At 34.8% G+C, this 12,124-nt stretch overlaps 1 long non-coding RNA gene and 1 pseudogene across 1 annotated transcript; both read right to left on the bottom strand.

The window, feature by feature from the left end:
* Positions 1-1,014: 1,014 nt before the first annotated feature.
* On the bottom strand, positions 1,015-4,675 carry LOC132294678 (uncharacterized). The gene is made up of 2 exons (XR_009478140.1): positions 3,437-4,675; positions 1,015-2,787 (listed from the first exon to the last, which is right to left on the bottom strand). It is a non-coding gene; the product is annotated as an uncharacterized LOC132294678 (long non-coding RNA).
* A 1,631-nt stretch (positions 4,676-6,306) lies between these two features.
* Positions 6,307-11,235, bottom strand: LOC132296034 (protein BONZAI 3-like; annotated as a pseudogene).
* Positions 11,236-12,124: the final 889 nt, after the last annotated feature.

Raw genomic sequence — 12,124 nt, forward strand, 5'->3', positions numbered from 1 at the left:
CTGATCATGTGTATAATGAACCATCTACCAATTCAAATTCATTTCATACTCGAATATACAAATTGTCTATAATTAACAATCCAACCAATATTAAAACTGTACACAAAGTTGTCCCATCTCTCTATACATAGATCTTGAATTACCTATTTATTACAAGAGGCAAACTGAAAAAATTTCGAAGTTGTCCGACCTCTTCCAAGTCCAGCATTACTGAAGGAAACAAATGTCCACTCATTTCCAATATTTGTCAACAGCATCACCGTTAGCATTGGAAGACTTCAATATAGAAGCACAAGTGCATTCCACTCCAAAAAAGCAGTTGATGCTGAGAATGTATTGATGGATGCCTGTATTTTTTCTAATGTTCTTCCCTTGGCTTCGGGTACTACATTGCAAGATAACTATAACGGAATGCAGTTATTAATTAAGCCATGAAAAATGTTAGATCCATAGTCAAATGTCACAAAGAAGTACTTAGAAATGAGGAATTTAAAGGTTATTCAAATACCTCATACATTATCACCCAAGAAACTGCTCCCATTCCAATAGAAAATAATGTTAATATATCTTAGTGCTAGTGCTAAATTAAAAAACCCAAGGTCCACATCTTTTTCACACTTCCAATTTCAATTTCAACTTTTCGAGTCCACTATCCATTTTTCATTTCTCAAATCAATTCACAAGGTAAAAATTCCAATTAAACAAACAAAGGCCCATTTCACATATGCCCAAACTCCTCAACAAAAACAACAACAATACTGCCCAATCCTCCATTCACAAAACCGCAACCCAACAAAACTAAGTCACAGTCCCAAATTTCATTTTTGTCTCAGTTTATCTCAAAAACATCACAGTGTATTTCATTCAAGTCCCACAATGCAAATTTGTTCAATTTTAGTCCATAGTGTTTTTTCAGTTTTCTGTTTTTCAATTTGTTTTTCAGTTTTCAATTTACTTTCAGTTTTCAATTTACAGAGAAGGTGCATATATATACAAAGATGAAATATATAAAAAAAAAAAAAAAAAATGAATAACAAAATTTGGGTTTTTAATGTCTTTTACTGAAATTTGTTTAGTTTATGAAAATTATTTACAATGAATTTATTTGTTAGACTCAAGTAAAGGTCGGTTGGTGGCAGCACAAAGTCATAGTTCTCATAGTTGTCAAAGGAAAGCGCCTCCAGGCGCCATCTTGTCGCCTTTAGTACCTTAAGGCGCATGGGTTAAAGAAGGCGTGCGCCTTTTATACACAGGCGGTAGCGCGCCTGCTTGAAAAAGTAGTTTTTAAATTGTTTTGTCTCCATGGCTGTGTTTGTTTATTGTTTGTGTATTGTTTATATTATTATTATATTATTTTATTAGTTTATGTAATAGAAAAGCTACAAGTTAACATAAAAAACAAAAAAACAAAAAAACAAGAGAAGCAAAAAGCAAAAAGCAAAGGAAAGAAGACAGAGGCAGCGACGAGTGACGACTCGGTCTCGGATCTGCATCATCTGCGTCGGATTTGCGGTTAGTTCTCCTTCTCTCTCTCCTTCTTCTTCTTCTTCTTCTCTCCTTCTTCTCTTCTTCTTCTCTTCTCTGATCTGCCGGATCGATCTCAGATTTTTTTTTTCCCTCTATTCTTCTTCTTTTCTTCTTTTTCTTTTGTTCTTTTCTTCTCTCGGCCGAGTCGAGTTTGCAGATTTATTTTTATTTTTCTTTTTTCTTTTTATTTTTTATTTTTTTTCTTTTATTCTTTTCTTCTCTGGACTGTGACACGGACTGTCTGGCTGCTGGCAGATTTATCATTTATTCTTCTTTTTCGCATTTTTTTATTTTTATTTTATTTTATTTATTTTTTCTTTTCTTCTCTGGACTGTGACGCGGACTGTGTCAGATTTATCATTTATTCTTCTTTTTCTTCTTCTTTTTATTTTTTATTTTTATTTATTTGTGTGAGGTACTTTATATTTACCTGCTTGGATTAGATTACATTGTATTGCTCTCACCATTTTTTTATTTATTTGTGTGATCCTGTTTTATGACCCCTTTATTATGTTGATCACTATTTTGCTATATTTGTTCCATTCTAAGTTTCTAACATGTTAATATGTTGTTCCATTCGCACTGGTTCTTAGGTAGGCTGGTAGGGTGGTTTGCTATAGCCATTTTTAGTTATTGGTTTGAGGAAATGTATTTTTATCTAATTTTTAAAATGAAATAATTAGTTAAGTGTACTCTAAATTGTAGAAGACAATCTCAAATTGTAAATAGCAACTTTTATATTATTTCATATAATTAGGTTCTATTATTGAAAGAATGTTTAGTTGTTAAATCACTTACCCAAAAATGAAAAATAGAATCAATCATGGTGCTCATAGTTATAGAAAATTAGATTGAATTGATTTGATTTGAAAATATATTACATCCTTGTAGTTTTTGCAAGATAAATTCATAATTTCTATTTTTATTCGTGCTTAATGAAAATTAGATTTGATTTGACTTAAAAATAAATTAATAATAATAGCACATCCATGTGTTTTTTGCATGGTTTTGGCATCTTTATGTTGAATATTGAACTTAAGTAATTCATTTAGTTGACAATTGCATCTTCATATATACAATTGCATATTTAATACTTTATTAGGTGGGTTTTGTTTTTTTTTTTTTCCCAACGCGCGCCTTGCTTCAGTCGGGCGCGCGCCTCGCCTCAGGCTCCAGGAGGCATTTGTGCTTTTGTGCGCCTTGAGCCTTTAACAACCATGTTAGTTGTGTTTCAAAGGTCTTGGTTCAGTTTGTATATATCTGCACCCAGGTGAAATAATCAGTTATATATTTTGCAGTCAAATTAGTGGTGAATTAACAAGGTTAGTGAGCGAATCTATGTCATTTGAGCAAGTTGTGGAATTAGTAGAGGAAATGTCTTATTTCACAATGATGTTAGAAGATCTTGATACATATATATTTCATTCTTAAGGAAAACTGAGAATGGTGTTAATCTCCTACATTTTTTAGTAGCCCAATTGTATGTAAACACCATTTAGAGTGGAACAGGGCCATTCATATTCAAGATACTTCCAGATGTGCCCAATCAAGTAAATTGAGATTGAATATGTTGATTCTATATACAGTTTTGAGGGGTCATAATCTAAAAGGTAAACTCAATTAATGAAAAAAAAAGAGAAGTCAATTAATGAAGTATGTTTAAAACACATTATGGAAGTGAAAGTTTTTCATGTGAAATAAAGGTCGCAAAGAGGGCTTCCAAACAAACTCGTTTGAAGTGAAGCTGAAATAGGTAGGTTCAAGCCAAGCATCAAAACGGGGGTTTCAAAAACTCATAATCAAACATTGATTAAGAACCCAAATCAGAAACAAATCAATATATCAATCCAATCAAACACCATCAAACATGTATAGCATACGTTTATTGAAGTGGGAAGATGTAAATTACCTTTAGATGCTGCCGGAGGGTTCTTCTCAGGTCAGAAGGATGCTGCCGGAGGGTTCTTCTCAGGTCAGAAGGGTGCTGCCGGAGTGACAGAAGGCAGCGGCGAAGCTTTGGGTTCGCCGAAAAACGCAGACGTGAGAGAGAGGGAGCTTCTCTTCAGATCTAGGATCATTTTCAGCAACAAAGCACAAACAGTTTGGAATCGAGAAAGGAATCGGCAAACAAGAGCGCACAAGAGCTTGCCGGAGTGACAGAAGGCAGCGCCGAAACTTTAGGTTCGCCGGAAAACGCAGAGGTGAGAGAGAGGGAGCTTATCTTCAGATCTTCACACATTTTCAGCAATGCACGAACAGTGTCGGAATATCGCCTCTGGAATCGGCAGACGAGAGTGCACAACAACCCTAGAATTTGTTCCAACTTTGTTTATATACCAGTGCTGGGTTGGGCCATGTTGGAATGTATCTCCCAAAACAGTTTTCTGTTTTGAGAGATACAAAAACAACTTAAAGCTCTTCTGTGAGTTTTGAGAATACATTCTCACTTTGTTAGAAAACACAGAGAACAACTCCTCACTTAAAAAGAACGGAACCCTTTGCTTGTTTAAAACACTCTCTAGACTTTCTCTCTCTACCTTATCTTCAACAACAGATTCTGAACTTGCCTCTCTATCTTACACTTCTCTACCTTATCTTCTCACTTCAATCAAGAATCTTGTTTGGTGGTCGTCGATCGATCCCTGCCTCTTAAAGACTCTTTTTTGGCTCTTTTTTTGAAAATACAAGAAACCTCTCATCTCTCATCGATCTTGTTTCACCTTGCTTATCTCTCAAATTGTCGCTGGATATGGATGCTCAATCCATGAGTGGTGGTATCTAATCTGTACAATTTTTGTTTCTGTACAATGTTCCCTTCTCTTAAAACATACTATGTATAATATAATCCCTGGCCTTGCTATATATATATATATATATATATATAGTTTTTATTTTTTTATTTTTTTATTTTATTGTCGATTTTATTGGGCTGGGTTTGCTTTGGTTGGATTTGATTGCGGCCGGATTCAGATTTTCTTAGTTCTATTTTTTTAGATGTGCCTTCTTTGATTGTGAACAGAGCTCCTTTGCCTAGTGAAAAGAGGATCCTAAGGGAACTTGATGTAACAAATAGTTGTTGACGAATTTTTGTTTTCTAAAAACTTCTATAATTTTTTCTACATTATGGATTGTTTCTGCTCTCTATTTGATCTTCTCTCTCTTCTTGTAATTTCTATTTGTTGGGTTTGATGATTTAAATGAAGTTTTTTTTTCATATATATATATATATAAATATATATATATTTGTTGATTTGATCTTTTTTCACTGAAATTAACCCTAATTGCATATTTAATTATTAAACTTTTAATTATTATTCTAAGTAAAAGCATTCATCATATTCCAAGATTATGATTATTAGTATAATCTGATTTTTTTTTTTTTTTTCCTTCTTCTTTATTTAGCTTTTTTCTTTATTTAGCTTTGTTTGTTGAATAAATCTTTCCTTCATTAGATTTTTTTTTTTTGGTAATAGTAATGAAATCGTCACATAAGATTTAAAATATAAGTATATATATATATATAGAGAGAGAGAGAGAGCATACAAGGCAAAATAAGTTCAGAAAACTATTTTCAATAAATACAACCAAAGGTTTTATGAGTTTTTGTTTTCCGGAAATTGTTTTGTAAATTCTCTTAACCAAGCAGGCTTGAAATCTGAAAAAACTAAAAACTGTTCTTTGAAAATTATTTTTGAGAACTGTTCTTGAGAATGGTTTTCATAAATCCAATCCAAGTATGGCCATATTTTTTTATAACAAAGTTTTCATATAACAATTTTAAAAAAATTGAACCAAACAGAATTTTATAATGGCCCCAATATTTCCTATTTTTGAAATTTTTCTTCAAAACGACATATATAAATCTACTACCTTGAGTCTTTAAGAAGATAATATTCTGAAATTCTCTTAGTTATGAGTTTTCAAAAATAGAAAATAAATGTTACTACAGAAAAGTAATGTTAGAGAAGGTTTATTTATTTATTTATTTATTTTGAGTCTTCAATAAGATAATAATTATTATGAATTTCTCTTAGTTATGGGTTTTCAAAAATAGAAAATAAATGTTAGGAAAGTAATGTTAGAGAAAGGGTTTTTTTTTTTTCAAGTTTAAACTATATCAACATATGGTTATAATATAATATATATTCTAACCAAAACAAATTGTAAGCTTGCCCACCTGAACCAAAAGGTAAACCATATTGTTCAAGGCTTTCCCAATTCGGATTTGATGCCAGCCAAGAGACAAGAGTCAAGACCCCTTTTACATTCTTTCCCACCCACTTTCATTCCCATGCCTTGGTAACAAATCAAATATAAATAAAGCTCTAGTGAAGAAGTTAATATTTTTTTTTTTTTCTGAAATTCCATTCTTAAAATAATGGCAATAAAAAAATGCACATCGCATACATTTCTTGGCTGAAAAAGCAACTAATTCAAAAAACATGATAAAGATCATGAAACCACCATGGATTCTCAATATTATCAAACCAATCATACTTGGCACCATCACTTGTCTACATTTCTTGAAATGCCATCAACTATACTGTGAAACAATTTGTGTTTACTGTTTAAAAAACAAAAGAGTTTCTACTTCTTAACGATATGCACTTATATATATATTTTCCCTTCACATCTACCAATTCTAAGAAATTCCTTTACATGGAAAAACGCCTTCCGATTCTAAGCAATTCCTGTACATGTAATGATGCCAGCACAGCTTCAACCAAGATGGGAAATATTTACTTCAATTCTGAAATTATTGGTGATGATCTTGACCATTCAAGGATGCGGCCGAGAGGAAGGATGGGCTACATTGGCCGCTTGTGAGGAAGTTTGAGCTACATCGGCTGTGTGTGGATACGTTTGCGAAGAAGTTTGAGCTAAATTGGCCCCGTGTGGAAACACTGTAGAAAAAGCTTGGGCTACATTGGCCGTGTGTGGATATGCTGGATTAGAAGTTTGGGCTACATTGGCAATGTGTGGATACGCTTGAGAAGAAGTTTGGGCTACATTGTCCGTGTGTGGATACGCTTGAGAAGAAGTCTGGGCTACATTGTCCGTGTGTGGATACGCTAGAGAAGAAGCTTGGGGTACATTGGCAGTGTGTGGATACGCTTGAGAAGAAGTTTGTGCTACATTGCCCGTGTGTGGATACGCTTGAGAAGAAGTTTGGGCTACATTGGCCGTGTGTGGTTTGATGTCTCTATTCCGTGTGTAAGTCAAGAACTGGCCAGGTAGCTCTTCCAAGAGAGCCTGAACAACCGAGATCTGCCCGTCTGCACGAGGGGATACAATGTTTTATTTACAGTGAAATAGAAAAGCAGAAGACGAAAACTATAACAAACAGAATAAGTATAGTTTCACGTATAATTAATTAGTACACAAACTGTCTTTTGAAAATTGCAAGGTTTACATCAGGTTTAATAGTGTATCAGCAGAACCCTATTCAGGCCTACAACCTACCTATTCCTTTCAATACCAACTTAAGAGGTACAAATCGCACACAGCAATTTGCAGTAAGTGCCATGGTAGTCTGCCCACCATCACCTTTGATGTTTCCATCAAAACCACTCTCTCAACTGTTGGGAAAACTTATTCCTCAATTCCAATCATGCATGAATCATATCTCCTAATCCATCTTCGCATGAGCTTCTTCTTGGTTAAACAACCAAAAGGCTTGAAGCATGAAAGGCGGCTGGCTGGGACAAGCCAGGCTTGAAGCAACTAAGCTCAGCTGAACCAGTAATCTGCTCCTAACGTAACAAATGTATTCATTAAAGTAAGATTGTAACCGAAATACCCAATGAACATCAAAATTCGATCTTGAACCCCTCACAACTGCACTGTTTGGTATTACTAACCAAGACCACCTTTGAATCCACCTTCAACTTGAGCTTCATTAACAGGCAAGCTAAGAAGCTTAAAGCATCAAAGAAGGTTGACAAGAATACAGTAGATACACATACACTAAACAAAGATGAACTCACCATGCACATCACGCATCGGAACAAATTGTACAATGTCTCGTGTAGCTATCCTTCCCGTGGAACTCTCTAATCTTTGTCCACCATCAGCAACTAGGATCTGCAAGATAAACAAGAATTATGTCGTCACATACCAATTTTAACACACAGGTTTGTAAAAGGATAACATCCAATACCAACAATGAAAGGATTTTTAGTGCTATTGTGCTAATAAAAGTGAATTAATTGAAGGCCAAATCTGAATACAAAAAATTAAGGATATACTACCTCCATTTTTTCAAAATCTGCACCACCAACTCCAACAATTAGAATTGAAAGCGGTGGGTCGGATGCTCTCACTAAAGCATCTTTAGTTTCCTGAAGATCAGTAAGGACTCCATCCTACAAAAGTATGAAATTATTTTATTACAAAAATAAAAAATAGAAAGAACAAGAAAGAAGCAAATATTTGTCGTTTGATTCACTACCGTTATAATCAGCAAGACAAAGTACTTGCTCTTGTCGTATGAGAGGGAATGCCCAGCAATTTCTGCAGCCTTGTTGATAACCGGACCAAATAAGGTGGGTCCAGCAAGAGTAACATTGTGCAGAACACTTGAATAAGCAGCCATTATACCTTCGACTCCTTCAACCTATAACATAAAGGGAAATTGACCATCACGCCATGTAAAAGATGCAAGGAACCAGACTTATATGGTTATTCATCAATGATGGCAGCATCACCACCCACGTACACCTATCACCGGGATGAAAATATGATGTTTAAGGCAGCATACTGCTCAAAAAATCAAGCTTGTCTTTCCACACGGTCTGATATCTTTTATACATAAACTACGATAAATCTGAGACTAACGACAGATTAGCCTAAACAATTTTCGGCACTGACATTTGTAACCTACAGGTTTCTTAACTGTGTTCCTAACAGAATGAAATCTACCTTCTTACCATCAAGTTGAAAGATGGCACACCTTGCGTTTAGAAACATAACAAGGGGCGCATAAAACAAGAACTAAAAGTGTAAATTACTTTGACCTCCTTGAGGTTGAGGTTTGGGTAGTAAATATCGTAGGAAAGTTTTATAATAAATATCTGACACTCGCGAGAATTAACCACTGTCAAGTCTTTAACGTTTGCTGTGAATTTACAAAATTGTCCCCTCTATAATACACCGATATTTAACCATTAAAGCTGATGTAAGCAAATTTCTGTATTTTTACCATTTTGCCCCTCTGCTATGTATTGTCACATCAAAAGTTTTCTCATCTAAACACTCGTTCTCTCTCTCTCTCCCCCCATACTCCAAACATATCTCTCTTACATCACAAATCATGATCTCTCCATATTCCAGAATCACCCCAAACCACCACTTTGAAGATATCTCAAACACTCTGGCAAACCAAGTTTTGAGAACCATGAAATTCAATTCCGTGTGATCTTGAACATATGTATTGCATTTCTAATGAAAACCACAAAGATCTAAAGAGTTTGGTGACCGTGAAGGTTGTGAGTTAGAGTTGGCATATCTCTCTCTTCAATGTCTTCACATACTCAGTTATATTTTTAGAATCAGATCATGAGTCACTTATTCGGTTTGTTCTGTTTTCCAATTTCCAAACTTGATCTTGAAGTTCCGTTACTTGTATGACTTCTTAAATATTCGTTTATGTTTGAATATTAATTTATTAGCTTTTAGATTTTCCTCTTTGATCTCATATTTGTTTGTTTTTTGTTTCTTTTTCTATTTCTAACTCCAATTTGAGCTGAAAGTTCTGCTTCCAATTGCGTGTGGATTGAATATTATTTGGTTCTGTTTTTCAATTTTCATATTAAAACAAGAAATGGGTATGTTTTTTCAAGGCACTTTTTTTTAAGTGTATATTACTACAACAACCAATAAAACATAGATCAACCAATCCAACCTCATATAGACTAACAGAACATGAGATAACATGAGATAACATGACACACACACACACACACAGGGCATAAAATATTGGGCACTAGCTGGAGAGAAGCTCTTAACAAGAAGATGTGCTCTATAAATGGAGAGAGCAGCTTCGTGTTTAGAGAGCGAGGCGGCCACTTATCGAACTACCAAATAGAGAGAAAATGAGATAAAAGCTGGAAGGCTGGATGTTAAAGTAATGAAATGGGTCTCAATCAGTAAGGGTATTATTGTCCAAAGAGAAAGGTTAAATTTGTCTTTCCATAATTTTTGAAAGGTCAGTTATGCCATTTTGTTTACTTTAAGGGTAGTTTTGGACTTTCACATAAAATTGTCTAAAGGCCCTACTGATTACTTCACTGGCAGGGGAGGTCAAGAGTATTTTTAGAAATCTTTAGGGCAGGTTGACCGTAGTTTTTTTAAAAGTTTCATCCGACGGTATTAAAACCTAAACCTCAAGGAAAATCAAGGTAATTACCCAAATTAAAAACAAGTAAAGCAATATACTTTCCTCAAAGCCACCTGTAACACTCAAGTTAAAACAGTGAGATACTGAACCATCAAACGTCCTTCCTCCAAAGCCCCAAGCAGGAAAACGCCTGTCAAAATCATAGAATTGTAGGACCTCGCCAACCTCCGTTATAGCCTGCTAGGAGTTCAGTCATTAAATTAAGCACCCACTTCAACAGCCACTTTCATAGAATCCGCAGTTCATAACCACATTAACTACATTGATAGGTCAAATCAATGTGATCAACAAATGAAACAAGTTTATGAGTCTGCATTCCCGTGGGAGAAGTCCAGGGTGTCTAACTTAATGGTAGGCTCTTTAGCCCTTATAGGCTAGTACAAATTTTAAAAATTATTCTTAAAGCATAGACACTTTCAGAATTTAAGAACACCACAGGTGGAAACTCAAGGGTATCTGACTTAATGGTAGGCTCATAAGCCCCAATATAAACTATTGAAGATTTTTAAAATTATTTTTGAAGCTATAGATATTTCCAAATTTGAGAACACCACAGGTGGCACCACCTTACCTGCTGGTAAGCATTCAACCGGCCTGAAGGATCAATGTAGTGCAAAGAACTTACATTGCGAGGATTTCCATTTGAAGCTGGAAAAAAATTCAAATTCAATTCATGAGCCAAACACCTGTATATACAATACAAATTTGACTGGACTAGTATAGCTTTTTTAAATGTTGAAGGTCTATTACCGGTAAAATCAACAGCAACCATAAAGTTAAGTTCAAAGCCACTAGAAATGTAATCGATAAAACTGTGCAGTTCCTTTTCAACAAAGCCATCAACAAAAAGTTGACCCTTCAGAACCTACAGAAGATAAGCACAGTGCAGGTTCAGACATGACAGACATACAACAAGTGGCTAAAATCCTTTTCAAGTACAAAATAAATACCTTTTCATGACCCTGGCGAGCAGATGGTATGATAAAATTTGCACCCACTCTTTTCTTTGTGAAGTTTTTCAAGGTCCGTCACTGATTTTTGCATTTTACTGTTTCAAATGAACTGCAGTGTCAATATAATGAGCAATAAAAGAAAAAATAAATTCTGAAAAAATAAATAATAAAACAAGCAAAAAGGTCAACACCACCATGACAGGAAGATCTGACGAAATCAACAACCCCCAATTTGCGTATATCTCTGATAAATCCAATCATAGGATTCGGCACATGAGGTGCATCCTCTAACTGAACATTGTCATGGTCAACACCACCACGACCGGCACTTCCCTGACCTCTACCTCTAGCAGGTCATCCTCTGCCTCTTCCAGCTCCTGACATCCTATTTTCAGTAAAAAATGTCAATGATAAGTCTCACAAGTAATTTATACTTCATACTGGAGCATGGTAAGAGAGTAATAATTCGTATAAGTATATGCTCCTATTCTTACTATCACTTCTCTTAGCCAGGTAATTCTTAATCTAAGCTCTGATACCAAATTGTCACACCCTAAATTTTAACACAAGAACTACTTGTCCTGCATAAAAATCTAAGGTATAACTTCTATCAATTCTCAACATACATCCTCCACAATAGAACTACGACGAATCCCATCATTCAATTTAATAAACATGAGAGTCTGACAAATTTTATACAAATCCATAAATAGAGGTGCAATTCCCTCTAGTAAAACAAAACATCTATGACTACTGAATCAACTCGATAAAGTTTCATAAAACATTAACTTTATTACAATAATCATAATAAAGGAAAACCGAGCTAAAATAAATCAATTCGCAACGAGCTAAAATCCGTTCCCGTCACGTGTCACCATCACGTTCCTACTCTACGAACACTTGAAATGTGATAATGGGATGAGCTCACAAGCTCAGCAAGAAATGCTAAACACAATCATCGTTCAGCAAACTAACATTACCTTGTATTCCCATATATATAAGCAACTCAATAAATTCATTAATTAAATATGTATATTCTAGTTAATTATAAACTCAATAAATAACCATCATTTATTTTAAGTAAATTTGCATATCTCATCTGAGCCCTAGGCTCCCATCCAATAAAGTGGTGTGATTCGTATAGTCCTTGACTACCGAAAACACACGTGTGGTTGGATTGTACGTCTACTCCCCAGATGATCCTAAATCACGTCCACACAATAAGGACTCATTAGACCCATGGCCA

The sequence above is a fragment of the Cornus florida genome, unplaced genomic scaffold, assembly GCF_030987335.1.
Source record: "Cornus florida cultivar Cherokee Brave unplaced genomic scaffold, ASM3098733v1 CherokeeBrave_3.0.0_Hap2_Chr02, whole genome shotgun sequence".
Taxonomy (NCBI): Eukaryota; Viridiplantae; Streptophyta; class Magnoliopsida; order Cornales; family Cornaceae; genus Cornus; species Cornus florida.